Source organism: Neoarius graeffei, chromosome 13, assembly GCF_027579695.1.
Source record: "Neoarius graeffei isolate fNeoGra1 chromosome 13, fNeoGra1.pri, whole genome shotgun sequence".
NCBI lineage: Eukaryota > Metazoa > Chordata > Actinopteri > Siluriformes > Ariidae > Neoarius > Neoarius graeffei.
Window position 1 is genome coordinate 22558381 of NC_083581.1, and position 22909 is coordinate 22581289.

At 44.4% G+C, this 22909-nt stretch overlaps 1 pseudogene; it reads right to left on the bottom strand.

Moving 5' to 3' along the window:
- Positions 1 to 573: 573 nt before the first annotated feature.
- On the bottom strand, positions 574 to 22150 carry LOC132895878 (general transcription factor II-I repeat domain-containing protein 2-like; annotated as a pseudogene).
- Positions 22151 to 22909: the final 759 nt, after the last annotated feature.

Consider the following 22909-nt stretch of genomic DNA (forward strand, 5'->3'; position numbering starts at 1 on the left):
ATTGTGGGCCTCTGAAAGTTCATGGACGCAGAATAGGGTAGATAGTGCTTTATCCACCCTGTTATGCAGAATTAGCAGTAGTTCTATAGCAGGGGTGTCAAACTCAGTTGCACCAGGGGCCAAAATTCAAAGCACACTTTAGGTCGCGGGCCGAACAGGATAAACATTTATTGAACGCACTAAAAATAAGTATGTTCTGAGCAGACAGGAATATTATTTCACAATAAACTTAAACTTTATTCAACTTAAATACTTTGCTCTCGAAATATCTCTTGTCAAAATTATAAAAGTTACAACTATGAAAATGCTGCAAAAACATGGAAAAATGAAATAAAAATCGTGCATTTCCACTATTAAAAAATTAAATCAGAATTTCCATTTCCCTCAAAATCACCATTTTAGAAAAATAAACTTCAAATATCTTTAAATATTTCTGCTCTCCATAAAAATGTTAAACAATACAAAATCAAAACATGAGCATGGTCCAAAAGCCCTGAAAAAGAAATAAAATGTGTGCTTTCATTCACTTTTCAGTTTTAACATTCAGTTGTCAACATTCAGTTGTCTTTGCTCTTATGCTGTTTTGTCAGAGCCGGATACTTGGCATCTCTTCTTGCTCACAATTTCGTTCAGGTTTGGTGTAAGGCTCTGTATTGTGGAGATTCTCACAATGGACTGTAGGTGTTCATCAGGGAGACGACTTCGGTGTGTCGGTTTGTTAATTTTCATCACTGAGAACAACTTCTCACAGAGATATGTGCTGCCAAACATGCACAGGGTTCGAGCCACATGTAGACGGAGCTGAGGCATTGTTTCAGGAATGGAGCGAATAAACTGTACAGGCCCTGCAGTCTCGTATTTAGCCTTTAGTGTCCCATTACACTGCAGCTCTATCAGCTCCATCTGAATCTGTGCAGGTGCAGTTGCCACATCAACAGCAAATGGGTTGCAAAGTAGCTCGAAGTTGCTTTTTTGTGCTTCGAAGTCTCGAAAGCGCCGCGAGAACTCAGTGTGCTCAGCTTATCAGCAAAGTGCGCATTAGGGAATATCGACACATCAACTTGGTTCGACAACAGCACTTGGCAACAGGGAAAATGAGGCAAGTTGCACTGCTGCATCTGTGTCTCCTATAAGAGCAGCTTCACTTGAAATGCCTTCACAGCATCATACGTCAATGATATGCTCCAGAGACGTGATCGCATTTAGGTTCAAGTCATTGAGATGGCCCGTTATGTCAGCTAGAAACGCCAACTTGCATTTCCATTTCTCGTCTTGCAACACTGTGCAGTCTTTCCCCTTACTGTCCATTAATTGACAAATGTCCTTGTGTAGATCGAAAACTCTTTGGAGAATCTTTCCTCGACTCAGCCAGCACACCTCTGTATGATAAGGAATGTCGGTAAACGCTGAATCAATTTCTCACAGGAAAGACTGAAACTGCCGGCGGTTCAAACCTTTAGCTCGAATGAAGTTCACGGTTTGTGTTACAGTGCTCAACACTTCTTCCATTTTTAACACTTTACAACACAACGTTTCTTGGTGTATGAGGCAGTGATATGCTGTCAACTCACCGGTGCAGTTCTCCTGCATCTTTACTCACATCCTTCCCACGAGCCCACTTTTTTCACCGCACATTGCCGGTGCTCCATCGGTTGTAAGTCCAACAAGTTTGTCCCAGGGAAGTTTCATGTCGGTTACACTTTCACATACGTTTTCAAAAATGTCTTTTCCTGTCATTGTCCCGTGCATTGATTTAAATGTCCAATAATTCCTCTGTAACAGTCAAGTCGGAGTCCACGCCACGGATGAAAATGTCTAGCTGGGCTGTCTCAGTAATGTCAGTACTCTCATCAACAGCAAGAGAATATGCAACGAAGTCTTTGCTCCTTTCAGTCAACTGTGTTCTTAAATCCGTGGCCATCTCATAAATCCGATCAGCAACTGTATTTCTACTCAGGCTTACATTTGCCAACACCTGCTTTTTGTCTGGACACAAAACGTCACACACCTTCAGCATACAGTTCTTCAGGAACTCTCCCTCAGTAAATGGCCAGCCAGCTTTGGCTATCTCTTCTGCCATAATATAGCTTGCTTTCACAGCAGCTTCATTTTGTTTTATAGCTCTGGTGAAAAACGTCTGCTGAGATGACAGATTCTTTTTTAGCTCCTCTACTTTCTGTAGCTTCTGGTCAGCATTTAGGTTTTTCAGCTTGTCCTGATGTCTCGTCTCGAAGTGCCTTCTTAGATTAAATTCCTTCAGTACAGCCACATTGGCTCCACAAATAAGACACATGGGTTTGCCAGCAATGTCAGTAAACATATACTCAGCCTCCCATCTGTTTTGAAAGGCTCTATTTTCTGAATCAACTTTTCACCATTGTCAAAGGCTAGCTTTACAGACAGTAACCATAGAGACAGTAACAGACGCTTGACTTGAATAATGCGGGAATGTTGGTGTACTGCATTATGGGACATGCAGTTTGTGTGTTATCAGCGCATCATATCACCGGGCCATTAATAACGATAATGTAAAATGGTCTCGCGGGCCGGATATAATTGTTTGGCGGGCCTTAAATGGCCCGCGGGCCTTGAGTTTGACACGTGTTCTATAGGATGCAGTTGGCTGGCTTCATGTGTGTCAAAAGAAGCAAGTGTTAACCTTCATCCCCCCCCCCCGGTTGGTAGAGGAGAGTTTGCAGGTTACAGGTGGGTGGCAACTGACAGGTGACCAAATTGTGGGAAAATGAGGAGTAAAACATTGAAAATATATTATACACATGAAACTGCTTTGTATTTTGAAAAGTCTGTGAAAGTATCACATGTTAAAAGCACATCACAGGTGGTAATCATGAGTCAGGGAAAGTTATCTACATAAACATCACACACAAAGCAGGAAAAATAATTAATTTTTCAGGGACAAGCGGTGCACTACCAGTGAAGTACAGTGATATAAAAAAGAAATGGAATCATATTGTTATTTTTGTGAATACTCAAATGTTTATTGATAAGTGGAAAAAAAAATTCTAAGGCAGAAGCCCATTAATGCAATGTGTCTGTGTTGCAATGATGCCAAAACGGCTTTAAAACCTAGTCACTGGATGTACAAAGCTAAGAACCTATTATGCAGTCATCGAGTAAATACCACTTTGCTAACAATTGGATAATAATTCTAAGCAATGAGGGAATAGTGGTATTATAGGGTATAACTACAGCCAAACCAGCCAACTGCATTTATTAACCTCATACATATTGTTGTGAAGGGCCTTGCAAAGTAATACACTCTGAAATTAATGAGTGGTAGAAAATGATTTCAAATTTGACCTAATTTATCTGATACATCTTATTTCAGGCAGTTCAATTATCTTCAGAAGCTATTTAGCCACTGGAACATTCACTAGTGGAGATATTTCACAGTATAATTCATATAGAATAATTATACTGCCCTGAGATTCCTTGACAATAATGTGGAGGAGTGATGGCGGTCTCTCCCAATCTGGGAGCATGGAATAAACATATTCCCAGCAGGCCTAGTTATAGCTTGGTAAGTTGCCCTGAAATTGTTATCTTATTGCCAAAAACCATAAAGCTGTCCAAGATGGATGACAGTTAATGCAAAATGGAAAGCAATTGTAAACAAAGCTGTATATTAGAGAACAAAGACTGCAGCACAATAAGAGCTGAGGTCAGTTATTGTGCATCACCATGTGATGTTTGCTTTAAGTGATAAAGTGGTTCAAATCTATATTGACTGATTGCACACAGTTCACATAGCAGGAAAAAGTGAAGATTGTGCTTGGTGGCAAAAGAAGTATTGATGTCTGTTACTGGCACCTAATATGTATTCAAAATTGTTCCAAATACACAGTACAACCCCATGTCCCAGTGTCTGTCTATGTCATTACTGTGGCTGCAGTCTTGCAGCTAAACCTTATCTTATCTTTATGGACCTACATGGCTAAAATCAGAGGTTTGGGAATCTCTTTTTCTTCACATTGAGTTATGGATCCATACTAAGAATTTAATATCGAAAACTTCAGAATTCAGAATAACTATCGACGTACACATTACTCAGCATGAGTTACCTGAAGGGGACCCAACTTTATATAAAATTATGTATAACATGATATGTAAGCGTAGCAGATGAGTGACTACCCTAAAAATCCAAAAAATGATCCCCTGATCAACTAATCTCAATATCTTTCATATCTAACACACCCCTCAGGTCTGTCTGTGTGTGTGTTTTCCCTCACTGCTAAGTTGTTCTTTAAATAAAACAGGATGCCCACTCACACCTGATTGTCATCCCATTGATTGAAAACACCTGACTCTAATTTCACCTTCAAATTAACTGCTAATCCTAGAGGTTCACATACTTTTGCCACTCACGGATATGTAATATTGGATCATTTTCCTCAATAAATAAATGACCAAGTATAATATTTTTGTCTCATTTATTTAACTGGGTTCTCTTTATCTACTTTTAGGACTTGTGTGAAAATCTGATGATGTTTTCGATCATATTTATGCAGAAATGTAGAAAATTCTAAAGGGTTCACAAACTTTCAAGCACCACTGCAGTGAGTACATTGTGAATGAGATATCAATGGTCTGCTCTACAGGAGCTGCAAAGCAATGTGGCAGTGGTTTGAATGTTATGCTCAGCTATATATTGCACATAGGACTACATAAGCAATATCACACTACAGGTTGTTCTGTTGTACTGAATATCAGCACAGCTGTGTTTCAGTTGTATGCACAAAGCCGTAGCCATAAGAGCATGACCACAAGTGTGATATTATACAACAGTTCTATAAACAAGAAATGAATATTGAGTAAGTGATATTTCGGACACAATATGGACAGATGTTCTATATATTTTTACTCTGCGAGTAGAAATAGATCCTGAAGAAGCCAAACTCACTTTATAGCATGGCTGCTACCTGGCTAGCTAGTGCACACTGATTTAAACTACTTTCCCATTAAATTAAAGGTGCTTCCAGTAAAATTAGCATCCCTTCTTCCTTTTCATCTTCATCTAATGAGCTTTCACATTTTAAGTTATATTCCTGAAAAGTATCATTTCCCATATCCACTGATGATGTTGCTAACTCTCCTGTAGTAACTTTTTCGAACTAGGAAGTGAGGTTTTACCTGCCAACAAGTGGAGTGATACACAAAGTGAAACATCCCAGTGCTGTCATAGAAAACATCAGCGCTCCTGGAACTAACTGTTGTATTATGACAGCTTATGGCAGCTTATGACATCCGGCTCTAGATGCCCTTCTATGCCAAGGACTGGCCCTGAGACAGTGAATGAATTTATTCAAAAATAACTGTTCCACCAATTCCAAATATTCAACTAGCATTTCAGAGCATATGAAGGTTGTTATTATTTTTAAACATTTGTTGTTTGTACCCTAAGTTGTGATGTCAGTGGGAAAGAAGGATGCTTCTAGCTGCTTTATTGTTTGCTGTTATTGTTTCAGGACATTTACATTCAGAACTGACACTTCATTTTTATATTATTGTTAATGTAACAAATATGCTGAATGTTGCTCATCCAAGTTGACCTAATATGTAGTTTATACTTGCAGCATTCTGCCACAAATTACAGTGCACAAGGCAGGTATCATGAGAATATACTAACAATAATTTTCAGTTGAATGTAAATAATAGGCTACATAAATTTCAGCAGATGACCCAACATGACTCTCAGAGTTACACAAAGTCATCATGGCACTGGATAAAAAATATGAGAGATGTCATTTCCCCTTCAGTGGCAAAATATATTATGTCAGCAGCACACACAGTTACTCAATACTGCAGGCATGCAGTTCCACACACGGCACCAAATTTTCTCTCCTCCTATTCACCATCCCAGTGATGAAACTTTAAAATGCCATTTACGGTGGCACAGTGATACATTTTCCCAGTGTGCACATACTGTATAACACTATTACAGCAAGGGGAAAATATTGCTACAATAAAACTCTGGGAGTATGTCCAAAATATCAGAAACTTTATTTGATTCTGTGTAATTAGGAGAGGGAAGAAACAGCAAGATTCATTTCAGTACATTGGGAGAAAATTATGTCTCTCTCACCAGCTGATGAGATTTGCTTCTTATTAAAGGTGGTTTATATTTCCACCCATAGATGGCTTGTGTGGGTAGAAAACAATAAAGAAGCATAATAGAAAAAAAATGTGCTTTGGGAGTTTGCCTCCTTGGTCTCTCTTGTTATCTCTCATCAAACCCACTGACCAGAGCTGATTCACTGTTACAGCAATTGAAAACAGACACAGTAGAAGAAGAGTTGTAGATATACCAGAGGAGAAAAACACTGAATGGATCTCTCTTTTCAAATGTAAATTTTTAGCAAGTTCAAAAGAATTAAAAAGTGGGCATGGCCATAACTTTAATTAATTGGGAACAAAGTTAAGTCATGATAGCTCCTTGTCTTATGCCTGAGAGGCATGTGAAAGGCTCATAAAGAATCTACCACATCCAGGGCAGATCAGTTGAAATAAGCTATAACTGATTCTCTCTACTATGAAATATAGCCCCATCATATATAGCATAACGATTGGAATTTCAATGTGCTGGACTCAAAAGTCATTAAATTGCTATTAGCAGTTAACAATGTACAGCTTGTGATACAGATTATCCTCTTTTCTTCCCCGAGACCAGGACTTTGCCAATCTGTCCTATGCTGCTGCAGGCAATGGCAGCTTTTACTCATGTGAATTGTGAGTTACATTATAAATTCAAAGTGTAAATGTGAATGACTGCTGGCAGATAAGTCCAAGTTAAGTCTCAAGTCTTTAGTCATATACAGGGGGCTGCAAAAGTAGGTATACAGGAAGGATTATTCCATTATTACCAGTATTATAATAATGGTGCTAGGTTTCATTTAATACTAGAATTCATTTAATTCATTAAAAACATTATTACTATTTTTATCTTGACAAAGAATTTCCCAACAGGTGGATTGGACGTCAGGGAGCCGTTGACCGGCCACCACGTTCACCAGATCTCACCCCATGGACTTCTTTTTCTGGAGATCTGTAAAAGATAGGGTTTTCACACACAAGCCACATTCTGTTGGTGCAATGATTCAGTTCATATGGGCTTGCCAGGAAATTGATGCTGATAAAGACCTTTGTGCCAGAGTGTGCATGGGTATCAACACTCGACTAGTGGATTGTGAATGCTGGGGCAAACAGTTTGAACATTTGAGGGATTAATATGTTATGTTATTATTTATATGTTTGTATAATCAATAAAATAATGTTTTGTGTGAATGTTTTGTTTTTCATTACTGTATACCTACTTTTGCAGCCCCCTGTACTTTATTTAACACTCAAATTGGTAGTTGTAGGCTTTTTTATTGCACTTAAATAAAACAATGCTATTATTTCTAGGGAAAGCACTACAGTGCACATTGTACAATATTACTCCTCTTTGGTTTCAGAAACTCTTTGCACTATATAGTGCTAATAAGCTAAACAAACCCTTTCAAATGGTGTAATTCAGTCACAAGATGAACCTAAGCAGTGCTCTAGCCTGAAATGATAGCACATACAGGGGATATAAAAATTCTCCATGCCCCTGGTAAAATCGTAGGTTTTGTGATATTAAAAAAAATTTATCAAGATGAATCATGTCAGATCTTTTTCCACCTTTAATGTGAAAAAGCAACTGTAGTAAGCCTTGATGTGGGTGGAGTACTGAAGCATGGCAGGCGAGAGATGATGTTCACACACTTTATTTTCAAGGTTGTCGCTTTTCAGCTTCATTCATTCAACCGCTCACACACGCACACACGTGTTCTGGTGGGGAGAGCTCCCTTCTCTTTGCTCTTTCCCTCCTTTTCTACCCTCTGCCATCACTGCAAAAACACACACACAACATTAATTGACAAAAGGTGCATTGACTTTGCCACTCATCGTCCCTAACTCTGCCCTCCATTCACAAACTGACGCTTGGCCATGCCCCCACTGCCACATACCCCCACCGCCCGACTCAGGCCGGGGAGCCGTCTGGCCTGCAGTGGACCCCCCACCCCCGATGGGACAGGGAGTCTGCCACTACCATTTGTGCCCCCAGCCTGTGGACCACCTCGAATTTAAATGGCTGGAAGGCGAGATACCAATGGATGATCTACGCATTGGCATCTTTCGTGCGGTGGAGCCACTGGAGGGGCATGTGGTCCAAACAGAGAGTGAATGGGCAAACCAGCAGGTAGTATTGGAGGGTGAGGACCGCCCACTTGATGGCCAGGCACTCCTTTTCAATGGTACTGTACTGTACTTACTTTCACGTATCGAGAACTTGCAGCTGATGTACAGCACGGGATGTTCCTCACACTCTACCTCCTGGGACAAAATGGCCCCATCCAATGCATCCACCTGCAAAATAAACAGGCAAGAGAAGTCAGGGGAGTGTAAAAGTGGCCCCCCACACAGTGCAGCTTTTACCTTGGTGAAGGCCTGTTGGCTCTGCTCTGTCCACTGGACCGGATCTGGTGCTCCCTTTATAGTGAGATCAGTCAGTGGGCTGGTGACATCCGAATAATTAGGTATGAACCTACAATAGTAGCCTGCCAGCCCCAGGAACTGTCTCACTCCCTTTTTGGTCTTGGGCCTCAGGCAGGCTGCAATCGTTGCAGTCTTGTCAATTTGGGGATGCCCATGCCCATGACCCAAGTGGAACCCCAGATACCATACTTCCACCCGCCCAGTTGCACACTTTTTCGGGTTAGCTGTGAGACCAGCACACCTCAGCAACTCTAGGATGGCCCTAAAGTGTTCAAGGTGCCTCAGCCAACCATGGCTATACACTATAATGTCATCAAGGTACGCTGCCGCATAAGCAGCTTGGGGATGGAGGATCTTGTCCATGAGCCACTGGAATGTAGCGGGAGCCCCAAATAACCCAAAAGGAAGTATGACAAACTGATGTAATCCAAACACTGTGGAAAAGGCCATTTTCTCTCAGGATAGAGGAGTCAAGGGGATCTGCCAGTATCCCTTTGTTAAGTCCAGTGTTGAATAAAAGCGAGCAGCACCTAACTGTTCGAGCAACACATCAATGCGAGGCATTGGGTATGCGTCAAATTTATACACAGCGTTGACTTTCCTGTAGACCACACAAAACCAGACCGACCCATCGGTCTTGGGTACCAGGACCACCAGGCTGCTCCAGTCACTGTGTGACTACTCGATTATGCCCATGTCAAGCATGGCCTTGAGTTCATCCCAAACCACCATTTTTTGGGGTTCTGGTAAGTGGTAAGGACAGCTACGCACCACCACTCCCAGGGGTGTTTCAGTGTGGTGTTCTATGAGATGGGTGCAGCCAGAAAGTGGCGAGAACACATCGGAAAATTCCTCTTGCAACTTGGCAACCTCTGTGAGGCCGGTGAGAAGTGGTCTCCACAAGGGACTGGAGCAGTTTGAGTTGTTGTTTTGTCATTTTTACCTCTGGCCCCAGCTCTGCCCTCTCAGGAACCACCAATGCCAACACCACAGGAACCCCCTTGTTCCAACATTTTCATAGGTTGTGGTGGTATATTTTCAGTGCCCCTCCCCTATCCATTCACCTCACCTCATAGTTGACATCCCCTATTTGCCGTGTGACCTCAAAGGGCCCTTGCCACTTGGCGACTAATTTGGAGCTTGATGTGGGCAATAACACGAGTACTTTGTCTCCCGGAGTGAACTCCCTAAGGCGTGCACCCCTGTCATACAGTCGGGCTTAATATCATTGTGCCTGGTGCAAATTCTCCTGGGTTAAGTGTGTGAGGGTGGGGAGCTTTGCACGCAGGTCGAGAATGTATTGAATTTCATTCTTACTAGGTGATGGTCCTCCCAATTTTCCCGCAGCACATATAAAATGCCACGTGGCTTTTGCCCATATAATAATTCAAACGGTGAAAATCCAGTGGAGGCTTGCGGAACCTCTCATACTGTAAATAATAGGGGCTCAAGCCATTTATCCCAATTATGTGCATCTTCACTTACAAATTTCTGAATTAAAATTTTCAGGGTCTGATTAAAGCACTTTACTAAACCATCCATTTGTGGGTGACAGACGCTGGTGCGGATAGATTTAATCTCCAACAACTCATACAGTTCGCGCAGCGTGCATGACATAAATGAAGTGCCTTGGTCCGTCAGGATTTCTTTTGGAATCCCAACCCAGGAGATAACATGGAAGAACGCTCACGCAGAGGTATTATGGAGAGGCACCACTTCCAGATATCGCATTGCATAGTCCACCAGAACTAAAATAAAGTGATATCCTCGTGCTGACCGATCTAATGGCCTGACAAGATCTATGCCAATTCTCTTGAAGGTGGTCTCAATTAGGGGGAGCGGGTGCAAAGGTGCTTTTGGAATGGCTGCGGGATTTACTAATTGGCATTCGCAGCATGCTGCACACCACCGATGAACGTCCCTGCAAATTCCTGGCCAATAGAACTGGGCCATTATTTGGGCTAGTGTTTTATCTTGCCCTAAACGTCCGGCCATGGGATTAAAGTGAGCTGCATGGAACATGAGTTCCCTACAGCTCTTGGGGATTAACAATTGTGTTAACTGTTCACAAGTTTGAGTGTCCGGCATCACTCGATACAACCTACAGTGGTGCTTGAAAGTTTGTGAACCCTTTAAAATTGTCTACATTTCTGCATAAATATGACCTAAAACATCATCAGATTTTCACACAAGTCCTAAAAGCAGATAGAGAGAACCCGATTAAACAAAGGAGACAAAAATATTATACTTGGTCATTTATTTATTGAGGAAAATGATACAATATTACATATCTGTGAGTGGCAAAAGTATGTGAACCTTTGCTTTCAGTATCTGGTGTGACCCCCTTGTGCAGCAATAACTGCAACTAAACATTTCCGGTAACTGTTGATCAGTCCTGCACACCGGCTTGGAGGAATTTTAGCCCATTCCTTTGTACAGAACAGCTTCAACTCTGGGATGTTGGTGGGTTTCCTCACATGAACTGCTCACTTCAGGTCCTTCCACAACATTTGGATTGGATTAAGGTCAGGACTTTGACGTGGCCATTCCAAAACATTAACTTTATTTTTCAATCATTCTTTGGTAGAACGACTTGTGTACTTAGGGTCGTTGTCTTGCTGCATGACCCACCTTCTCTTGAGATTCAGTTCATGGACAGATGTCCTGACATTTTCCTTTAGAATTTGCTGGTAGAATTCAGAATTCATTGTTCCATCAATGATGGCAAGCCATCCTGGCCCAGATGCAGCAAAACAGGCCCAATCCATGATACTGCCACCACCATGTTTCACAGATGGGATAAGGTTCTTATGCTGGAATGCAGTGTTTTCCTTTCTCCAAAGATAATGCTTCTCAAAACCAAAAAAGTTCTATTTTGGTCTCATACGTCCACAAAACATTTTTCAAATAGCCTTCTGGCTTGTCTACATGATCTTTAGCAAACTGCAGACGAGCAGCAATGCTCTTTTTGGAGAGCAGTGGCTTTCTCCTTACAACCTTGCCATGCACACCATTGTTGTTCAGTGTTCTCCTGATGGTGGACTCATGAATATTAACATTAGCCAATGTGAGAGAGGCCTTCAGTTGCTTAGAAGTTACCCTGGGGTCCTTTGTGACCTCGCTGACTATTACACGGCTTGCTCTTGGATTGATCTTTGTTGGTCGACTACTCCTGGGGAGGGTAACAATGGTCTTGAATTTCCTCCATTTGTACACAATCTGTCTGACAGTCGATTGGTGGAGTCCAAACTCTTTAGAGATGGTTTTGTAACCTTTTCCAGCCTGATGAGCATCAACAATGCTTTTTCTGAGGTCCTCAGAAATCTCCTTTGTTCATGCCATGATGCACTTCCACAAACATGTGTTGTGAAGATCAGACTTTGATACATCCCTGTTCTTTAAATAAAACAGGGTGCTCACTCACACCTGATTGTCATCCCATTGATTGAAAACACCTGATTCTAATTTCACCTTCAAATTAACTGCTCATCCTAGAAGTTCACATACTTTTGCCACTCACAGATATGTAATATTGGATTATTTTCCTCAATAAATAAATGACCGAGTATAATATTTTTGTCTCATTTGTTTAACTGGGTTCTCTTTATCTGCTTTTAGGACTTGTGTGAAAATCTGATGATGTTTTAGGTCATATTTATGCAGAAATATAGAAAATACTAAAGGGTTCACAAACTTTCAAGCACCACTGTATCCTTAATAATAGCAAAATACAGGAAGGCAGGTGCCGCATTTGGCTGGAGAGTTTGACCATTGATTACTCTCACTTGGTCAAACACATGACGCAGAGTCTCGTCTTGTGACTGCTGTAATGGGAAATCCTCAAGGGAATCCTTGAGAGAGGGAGGAGGGGCAAGCTGCTCCTCTCTCCTCGCATCGCCCTGACATGGTGCTGATGTAGACGGCTCTGTGACAGCTTCCCCAGTCAATGCCACACCGGGATCTCCCCGTGATGCATTATTGCAGGCCCCACGCCCTACTGTATGCTTCATTAATCCTCTGAACCTGGGCCAATCAGTCCCTAAAATCAGTGGGTGGGTAAGACGTGGATTAACCGCTGCTTTTAAACTATATTTTTATCTCTGAAATAGAATATAGACAAATACTAGAGGATAATTGTGAACATCCCCATGCACACACAAAACCTTCACCACTTGTGCTCTCCCCAATGTCTTGGGGAGAGCACTCACCTTGCACTGGGGAGAGCACTCACCTTGCACCAGGCTTTGGTACATTGAGGTCTGATTACAGCCGGAATTCACCAATGCATGATACATATCCCCTTGGACACTCACTGGTATACAATACACTCCAGCCCGATCAGGAGCGGTCTCCGGCACGTCAGGGATCTGGACCATGGCTCCCACCTCCATCGTGGGACACTGACCCTGGAGATGCCCCGGCTCCCTGCAGCACCAGCATACCGGGCCAGACTTCACCTTTGCACCAGTGTTATGGGCGTCACTCACCTGTGGGGGAGAAGACACAGACACAGAAGTGGAAGACGGGAGGACACCACGGGTGTGGTGGGCCAGCTGGGGGGGGGGGCAGTCCCCATTTCCATGGTGGGGGAACAGGGCAGGGATGGGAAGAGGAGGGGGAAGGAGAAGGAAAGAGAAAAAGAGAGGAGGTGACATGTCCACCTGCCACTGGAACCGCCACTAGATGGTCCTCCGCCAACTTGATGGCTTGATCCAGTTACGCTGGGCAATGACACTGGACCCACTCCGCCATTCCTTCCAGAAGACACGTGATGAGCTGTTCCAATGTCACCAGATCGATGATCCCCTCAGCATCGCAGTCGTTCACTCTCAGCCACCGCTGGCAGGCATCCTGGAGCTGTTGGCCGAATGCAAACAGCCAGCCGGCTGACCTCCTCCAATGTCAGCGTCCAGAATCACTGATGATGTTGTTCCAGGGAGTGGCTGACATGCTGCAGGATGACTCACTTCAGGTCCACATATGAGCTGGATGTCGGTAGGGAGCTGTGCCTCGCCAGTCAGTAATGGAAGTAGGCATACCGCATGCTGCTCAACCAGTCACCTCCATGCTTCGGCCGCTTGCTCAAAGAGAGCAATGAAGGCTTTTGGATCATTGTGCTGCCCCATCTTCATGAGGGTCACGTGGGGAGGGTCTGCTGCAGTGGCAGTTGAGGACCCTGCCAATGCGAGCAGGTGTCGGAATGCTTGGCAATCTTCCTGCTGGGCCAGCATCAAGGCTTCAAAGCATTGCTCCTGCTCCTTTCGGAGGGCCATCAGTGCCTGAGCCTGTTTTTTTTGGGTGGTGGCGAGGGCATGGATGAGGTCCTTGAATGGGGAGGACTCCAAGGGTGGTTCCCTTCAATATCCCGGGTTTCGGCACCACTGTTGTAAGCCCTGATGTGGGTGGCTTACTGAAGCACAAAAGGTGGGAGATGATGTTCACACACACTTTATTTTCAAGTTTGTCACTTTTCAGCTTCATTCATTCACACACACACACACACACACACGTATACTGGTCAGGAGAGCTCCCTCTCTTTGCACACTCCCTCCTTTTCTACCACCTTCCATCACTGTAAAAACACACACAACATTAATTGACAACAAGTGCTTTGACTTTGCCACTCACCTTCCCTGACCCCACCCTCCATTCAAAAACCGACGCTTGGTCATGCCCCCACTGCCACAGCAACCAAAAACATTAAAGTGAAAAGCGAATAAATACACTTGTGGTCAGAAATTTACATACAGTGACATGAATGACATTTTTGATATGAATGTCATTGCAATATTTGGGCTTTCAGGAATTTATTTGAACTGTTCTTTTTCTGTGGCAGAATGATTGTACAGCATACATTTAAAAAAAAAAACACTAGAATTTGTTGCAGAAGTTTTAATTTCCTTTGGGTTTTCTGAAATCAACACAGGGTCAAAATTATACATTCGAGCCCAGCAGCTGACAGGGGCCTTTCTGTGTGGAGTTTGCATGTCCTCCCCGTGTCTGTGTGGGTTTCCTCCAGGTGCTCCAGTTTCCCCCACAGTCTAAAGCAGCCTTTCTCAACAGGGGTGCTGCGGCACCCTGGGGTGCCGTCTGGCTTCGTTAGGGGTTCCGTCAAAAAATTATATATTCTAACATTGAAATAAATAAAATGAATTAAAATTCCAAAAAACGATAGCTACACTAATGCAGATCATCACCGCCTCATGCTTCATCAAAATTTGTCTCATGGCCCCCTTTCCCATGTCACAACATCACTGCCGGGGTCAGCGTATGGTCAGCGTGACTGCATATATTTTATATGGGGGTGCCTTGAGAATTTGCATACTTCTGAAGGGTTCCGTGACTGAAAAAAGGTTGATAAACGCTGGTCTAAAGACATGCAGTTAGGTTAACTGGCTACTCTAAATTCCCCATAGGTGTGAACGTGTGTGTGTTTGAATGTTTGTCTTGGAAGCTGCGACAGGCCTAGCAAGCCTGGGGTAGATGAAGCATGCTCACGATAAATGTAGACAGCTTGGCAACTGTCAGGCCAATTGGCCTACAGGGCATCAGGATAAAATAAATAAAACATAAAACAAACAACTGCAATTTTTACAGGGGTGTATAGACCATTTATATCCACTCCAAGTGTTTATACTAGGGAGAAATGAAGGCATACAAGTCTGTTGATGCTTACAAGAAGTAATATTTCATGATGACAATATTGTACACAAAATTGAACAATGTGACCTATCTAAATGGATCCATTATAGGCAACTCCTCAATAAGATCTCTGGAGTTAGACAGCAAATTTCTTGATGTACACAATATAATTTTGGCATTTTAGCAAACTAACAAACTAAGCCTGTTAAATTTTTAGTTAGAACTGAACTGATAGTTAGCTACTTAGATGAAATAGGCACTGCTAAAACAGTACTCCTCAGACCACTTAGCTCTTCTAATTGTCTGTAAACACAGTGATCTTCTGTTGGCTTGGAAAGGTGTCTGCTTTGATAGTATGCACTAAAAATGAATGTGTCTACTCACAGAAATTGTCATGATCCTACCTGGTGGCTTCTCTCTTCAGGTAACATCTCCACTCAGCATTACTGGCCACGCCCGCACTCACTTCCTCTTATTAACTTTCAGTGACTGTCATTGGCTGTTGCCAATCACCTGCTTCCCCCATGTGTATTTAAGCTGCAGTCCTCCCAAGCCTCAGTGTCAGATTGTCTGCAACTCTCAGCCTGATAACCTGCTCTGTGTTCCTACTACTCTGACTCCTGATATTGTTCTGTTCCAGTTTGACTCTGTCTGCTCTCCAGCCCCGGTAACCTGACAAGCCTTCTGTCCTGTTGACTCTGCCTCTTACCTGCCCCTCTTGTACCTTCACCTGATCTCCAGCTCGCTCAGCCCTGCTGCCAGCCTGCATCTCCATCTGCCTGGTTTGGCTCTCTAACTCTTGCCTACTGAGGGACTGCTCGCTGGGAGACCGCCTGAAACCCAAGCACTGTCAGCCTACCGGCATAGCTCTCTGACTACGCCAGGTCCTGTCATATCTCAGAAGCTAAGCAGGGTCGGGCTCAGTCAGTACTTGGATGGGAGACCTCAGATGTCACCTCCAGCCATTCCTGCCTCTCAGTTTTCCTGCCACTGGACTTCACCCACACACATTCTCCCAACTCCCTTTTCCCCTGTTATTAATAAACTGTGGTTTGAGCGCAATTGATCTCCTCCCGTTTGTTCCGTGACAGAACGAACTGACCACAACATGGAGTCAGTGCCCGAACCCTCTGCCCTAGACCGGCTGCAGCGCATCGAAGAAGATGTCAGTCGGATGTCTGCCGACATTGCAGCCCTAATCCAGCTTGGTCTCCAGCAGCAGCAACAACGACTGGACCAAGCACTCCAGCTGCTCACCGCCCAACCACCGCAGTCCCTCGTTGCATCAGCCCCTGTCATACCCGCCGCTGATGTGCTAGCTCCGGGAGGTGCTCCCGCTACACTCGAGGCCCCGGAACCCAAGGTCGGCAGTCCGGAGCGTTTTGACGGTGGCCCCTCCCAAGTCCGTGCCTTCCTGACCAGTTGCTAGTTGCTGTTTGACCTGCAGCCCAGAACCTTCGCGTTGGAGGCAGCGAAGGTGGCCTTCGTCATCACTTGTCTGACTGGCCGCGCCCGCCTGTGGGGGACTGCTGAGTATGAACGCCGGACACCGGTGTGTGCCTCCTTCACCTTGTTTTCAGCGGAAATGACTAAGGTCTTCGACCTGGGCTCATCGTCAGTAGAGGCATCCGGAGGACTGATGAGTATTCGCCAAGGCAGACACAGTGGCTGACTACTCAATTGATTTCCGGACCTTGGCCCGGTGCAGCAAGTGGGGCACGCAGGCGCTGGTGGATGCCTTTCTGCACAGCCTGGACAACTACATTAAGGACGAATTGGTCTTGCACGAACAACCATCGACACTCGATGAGGCCATTGCCCTGGCCGTCTGCATTGACCGCCGGGTTCAGATCCGTCGACGAGAGAGGGCCCGCCAGACTCAGTCAGTCACCAGCGCACGGAGTAACCCAGCCCCTTCTACGTCTCCTGCTGCTTCTCCGCCGACCCTTCTGGACCAGGCAGAGCCCATGGAGATCGGCCATGCTTCCGTCAGCCCGGCAGAGTGCCAGCGTCGGATCACCTCCAATCTGTGCCTGTACTGTGGGGGTGACGGTCACCGTGCTGCCTCTTGCCCAGTAAAAGCGACGAGCTCACTGGACATGGGAGGGGTCCAGCTGGGCTCAATGATCATCCAGTCCTCCACCAGCCAGAAACCTATGCTCCAAGTTCATCTTCGTCTGTTGGATTCCACCCACACCCTGACCGCCCTGGTCGACTCTGGCACCGAGGCTAACATCATGGACACCAAGCTTGCGCGTCAGTTGGGTCTGCAAAGCCTTCACTTATCCTCTCCTGTTCCAGCCAGGGCGCTGGATGGCCATCTCCTTGGCACCGTCACTCGCCTCACTGCCCCTGTCGCGATGACTCTGTCAGGCAACCACCACAAAACCATCCAGTTTCACCTGCTCCGTTCCCCTGGCCAACCTTTCATTCTGGGCTATCCATTGGCTCCGCCAGCACAGTCCTCATCTCGACTGGGCCACTGGAGCGATAAGAGAATGGGGCAAGGACTGCCACCGGACCTGCTTACGAGCCGCCACTCTAACCCCCCGTACTCCACCTGCCAGCTCTGCCCCCTCCAAGGATCTGGCTCCCATCCTACCTGACCCCTGTATCATTGCTACTTTGACCTGGGACATTGAAGAAAGAGTGCGGGAGGCCCTCCATGACCAACCCAGCCCCAGTGCATGCCCCACAAGTCTTTGTTCCTGAAGACCTGCAATCCCAGGTTATACAATGGGAACATGACTCCTGTCTTGCCTGCCACCCTGGTTCCACTCGCACCTACCACCTGCTCGCCCAACGGTTCTGGTGGCCTACTATGAGCAGGGATGTGCGAGACTTCATCCGAGCCTGCCCTACCTGTAATCAAAATAAGTCCTCCAACCAGCGGAGGACGCCTGCGCCCACCTACCGGGTGGGCCAGAAGGTGTGGTTGTCAGCCAAGGACCTGCCCCTCCAGGTGGAATCTTGTAAGCTGGCACCTCGGTTCGTCGGACCATTCTTGATCCAGAGGATGATCAGCCAGTCTGCTGTCCAGCTCCGACTGCCCAAGTCTGAGAGTGCACCCCACCTTCCACGTCTCAAAGATTTAAGCCAATGCACAAGAGCCCACTGATCCCAGCTGCACCTTCTCCTCCTCCTCGTCTCATCGATGGTGGTCCAGTCTACTCTGCCCATCGCTACTGTCCGAGCCCGATCCTGAACCAGATCCTGAGGCCTTGGACTCCGACCGGTCTGAGGAGTTCTAACCCTCCACCGGTATTCCCCCCTCCTCCCGCCCGTCTTTGGTGATCTGTGGCTAGGGACTTCTGGAGCCGTCCCTTGGGGGGGGGGGGGGGGGGGGGTTCTGTCATGATCCTACCTGTGGGCTTCTTTCTTCAGGTAACATCTCCACTCAGCATTACCGGCCATGCCCGCACTCACTTCCTCTTATTAACTTTCAGTGACTGTCATTGGCTGTTGCCGATCACCTGCTTCCCCCCTGTGTGTATTTAAGCTGCAGTCCTCCCAAGCCTCAGTGTCAGATCGTCTGCAACTCTCAGCCTGATAACCTGCTCTGTGTTCCTACTACTCTGATTCCTGATATTGTTCTGTTCCAGTTTGACTCTGTCTGCTCTCCAGCCCCGGTAACCCGACCTGCCTTCTGTCCCGTTGACTCTGCCTCTTGCCTGCCCCTCTTGTACCTTCGCCTGATCTCCAGCTCGCTCAGCCCTGCTGCTAGCCTGTCTCTCCATCTGCCTGGTTTGGCTCTGTAACTCTTGCCTGCTGAGGGACTGCTCGCTGGGAGACTGCCTGAAACCCAAGCACTGTCAGCCTACCGCCACAGCTCTCTGACTACGCCAGATCCTGTCATATCTCAGCTGCTAAGCAGGGTCGGGCCCAGTCAGTACTTAGATGGGAGACCTCAGATGTCACCTCCAGCCATTCCTGCCTCTCAGTTTTCCTGCCACTGGACTTCAGCCACACACATACTCCCTTTTCCCCTGTTATTAATAAACTGTGGTTTGAGCGCAATTGATCTCCTCTCCTGTTTGTTCCGTGACAGAAATGACAAAGTTATCTATGTAAGGTTCGAACACAAAGACTTCATTAATACACTCATTACTGCATCCTAATTCATTAGGATTTACTTAATGTGTTATGGAGGCTAACATTTCATGAGTCCAAGTAATTCAAATATAAGTCCAAGTCAGTCAACATGCGACTCAAGTGCAAGTAGACTTCAAGTGACTAACTCAAGTCCTAATTTCCATCTACATATGAGGAATTTTCTGCTGCCCTTTTAAATTCACTGTGGTGAATTCTGTTGTATTATTCTGCATAAACATTAACAATATAATTTGATCAGTTAAAGTTCACTGTGGAATTTCAAAGGAAATTGAGTCTGTAAAATATACAGATAATTGCAACAACAAAAGACTTTCTCATAAAGTTTATACACTGCAAAAAACTGAAAGCTGAATTTGAGGAGAAAATTCTTTAATACTAGTGAAATTATCTTGCTGCATCGACAGATAATTTTACTTGACAAGACATCTTGGAATATGTTGGTTACAATCTAGAACTAGATTTAATAATCTCAGAGTTGGTGTCTTGTTTTCTTCTACACTGCAAAAATGATATCTTAACAAGTTAGAATATCTTGAATATTGACTTGACTTGATGTACTTGACTTATGTCAGGTGCCAGTCCTCCTCTGCCACCCAAACACTGCAAAAAATAAAAATCTTAGGAAGTTTGTCTATTTTCAAGTCAAAACATCTAGCCACCCTTATTATAAGACATAATTGCCCAACAAGCAAAACCTCATTTAGCTAGAAAGGCTAGTTTTTAGACAGTCCATCTTGAAAACATCTTGTATAGACAAAATGCCTTGAAAAAGTCTTATTTGGAGCACCTTTGAAAATAAAACAAGTTTTTTTTTTTTTTAAACAAGTACATTTTGGACATTTGTCAAATGTGGTTCATCTTGTTTCAATAAATAAAAAACAAAGTATGCTTGTTTTGGGAATAAATGAACTTTACTGAAATCTTTGACTCTTTCATTACAGTTCATACATTTCAAAACATATACTCTAGACCAGACAAGTGCCTTCAAAAAGGCTATGAGTGAGTGGAGGGCATTTTAGTGAGGTCTTTTTGGAATGCTGTGAGTTAAATTCAGTGTTTTTTGTTTTGTTTGTTTGTTTGTTGTGCCTGATTTTGTAAACCCCTCGTACACATGAATAGTCAGTGCCCCCAAAATGCACTGTTGCTTTGGCGTTGTGTAAGCACTGTAAGTCAAAATGCGTAGAATTTTTTTTTGTGCCTGATCTTGTAAACCCCTCATACACTGCACTGTTGCTTTGGCGTTGTGTAAGCACTGTAAGTCAAAATGCGTAGACTTTTTTTTTTTTATTATTATTTTTTTTGGTGCCTGAGGTCCTAGGGAAGTGGAATCTTAAGAGATGTTTTAATGTTTGAATGTTGAAATGGGAAAAAAATAAACTCGTTGCAATGCTACACATGTCGTCAACTTGATTCAAGATAGTCTCTGGTCTCATATCTAGAGTATTTTACTAATTACAGGTTACAAAAGGAGAATCTTTTAAGCTAGCAATGCTTAGTTGTAGAATTTAACAATTCTAATATTAGTATATTTATCTTAAATTCAGTTTTTACTGCTAAGACTTTGTCATGAATTTAAGTGAAATACCCTTAAAATGAAATAAATAAAAATGACTTGAATGGCTAAATCTAAGAAGTACGATCTTGTTATAAGAACTATTTTGATTATTTTGAGTTAATCAGAGGGCGGCACGGTGGTGTAGTGGTTAGCGCTGTCGCCTCACAGCAAGAAGGTTCGGGTTCGAGCCCCGTGGGTGACGAGGGCCTTTCTGTGCGGAGTTTGCATGTTCTCCCCATGTCCGTGTGGGTTTCCTCCGGGTGCTCCGGTTTCCCCCACAGTCCAAAGACATGCAGGTTAGGTTAACTGGTGACTCTAAATTGACCATAGGTGTGAATGGCTGTCTGTGTCTATGTGTCAGCCCTGTGATGACCTGGCGACTTATCCAGGGTGTACCCCGCCTTTCGCCTGTAGTCAGCTGGGATAGGCTCCAGCTTGCCTGTGACCCTGTAGAACAGGATAAAGCGGCTAGAGATAATGAGATGAGTTAATCAGATCTCGCATAATAAGTTCCCCAATCTTATTTTGGAATTATTTCATCTAAAAACAGGTTAGATTTTTCATCTTACTTTAAGAAATCTTACCAAGTCAAATTTGACTAGTTCCATTGGCAGATTTTTTTTTCACCTGATTCAAGCAAATATGCTTTGTTTTAATCTTTTATTTCTTATTTTTGAAAGGCCATTTTTTGCAGTGAACCATCTTGGCAGCCCAGAAGCTCCTGTCCTGCATAGCCTTCCCCATACCATCAGCTTGTAGACCAGTGTCTCTTTTCAGCACATCCACATAGGTGAGGGGCTGTCTTCCAGGCCTCCTTTTCCCGTGTGCTGGAGACCACAGCACCAAGTTGGACACTACTTCCTTGTTATTTCTGAAACAGTGTCCAGCAAACCTCAGACGTCTGGCTCATACTTTATTGGATAGTTTGGGGAGCCCAGCATACAGCTCTTTATTTGTGCAATGTTGGTCCCATTTCATGTTATGAACACATCTCAACATCCTTGTATAGCAACCGTCTAACTGTTTCTCCAGTTTCGGAGTGACTGTCTATGCTTCACAGCCGTATAAGAGCACTGACTCCACTGTCGAAAGAAAGAGACGTACTTTGAGCTTACTTGAAAGGTCTGACTTCCAGATCTTCCCAAGCTTGTTACAGGCTCTCCATGCTGCTGCTTTTCGGGAGATGATGTCCTTAGAGATGCTTTCCATGTGTGACCCCAGATACTTGAAGTCTTCCCCTTTCTCGAGTACAGATCCTTCTGTGGTCTTCATACAGACTGGCATCTGTTGGTTGAATGCCATGAACTTGTTTTTTTCCTGCATTCATCTGTAAGCCCACCCTTGCAGTTGAGGTTTCTACATTCCGGAGTAGCTTCTGGGCTTGCTGCATTTCCTCTGAAAGGAGTGCTAATGCCTTCTTAAAGTCTATGAAGGTGATTATGGCAGGTAAGTTGTGACTCTTTATGCCCTCGATCAGTCTGCATAGAGCGAGTATCTGTCTGACAGTCGATCTTCCTTCTCCGAACCCATTTTGGTTGTGTCTCAGATGTTCTTCCACAGCTGGCCTTATTCTGTTTAGCAGCATCCTGTTGAAGATTTTGGCTACTAGTAAGCTCAGGCTGATGCCCCTGTAGTTGCTCCCCAGTCTGAGATCACCAGATTTGGGTATAGGAACGATGTTTAACAGGGACCACTTCTGCAACAGGGCACTGATGAGGGGGGAAAAGCCTGCTTTTCCCCCTCATCAGTGCCCTGTTGCAGAATTCTAGGATGATTTTGTCTAACCCTTCACATCTCTTCAGAACTTCTCATGGTATACCATCTTCCCCACTGGCCTTTCCTTCGACCAAGGATTTCTTTGCTTTCTCATATTCCCCCTGATCAAATTGGCCCTCCTTTATCTTGAGATCCTCAAACACAGTAGGAATTTCCTCATCCTCCTCTGTAAGGCTAGGAGGATTTCCAAGAAGAATTTTGAAGTGATTGTACCAGTTCTCAATCCTTTCTTCTTGTGTACTTCCTTCCAGCTGACCCTTCCTAGTTGTCTTTCTGTCAGTGATG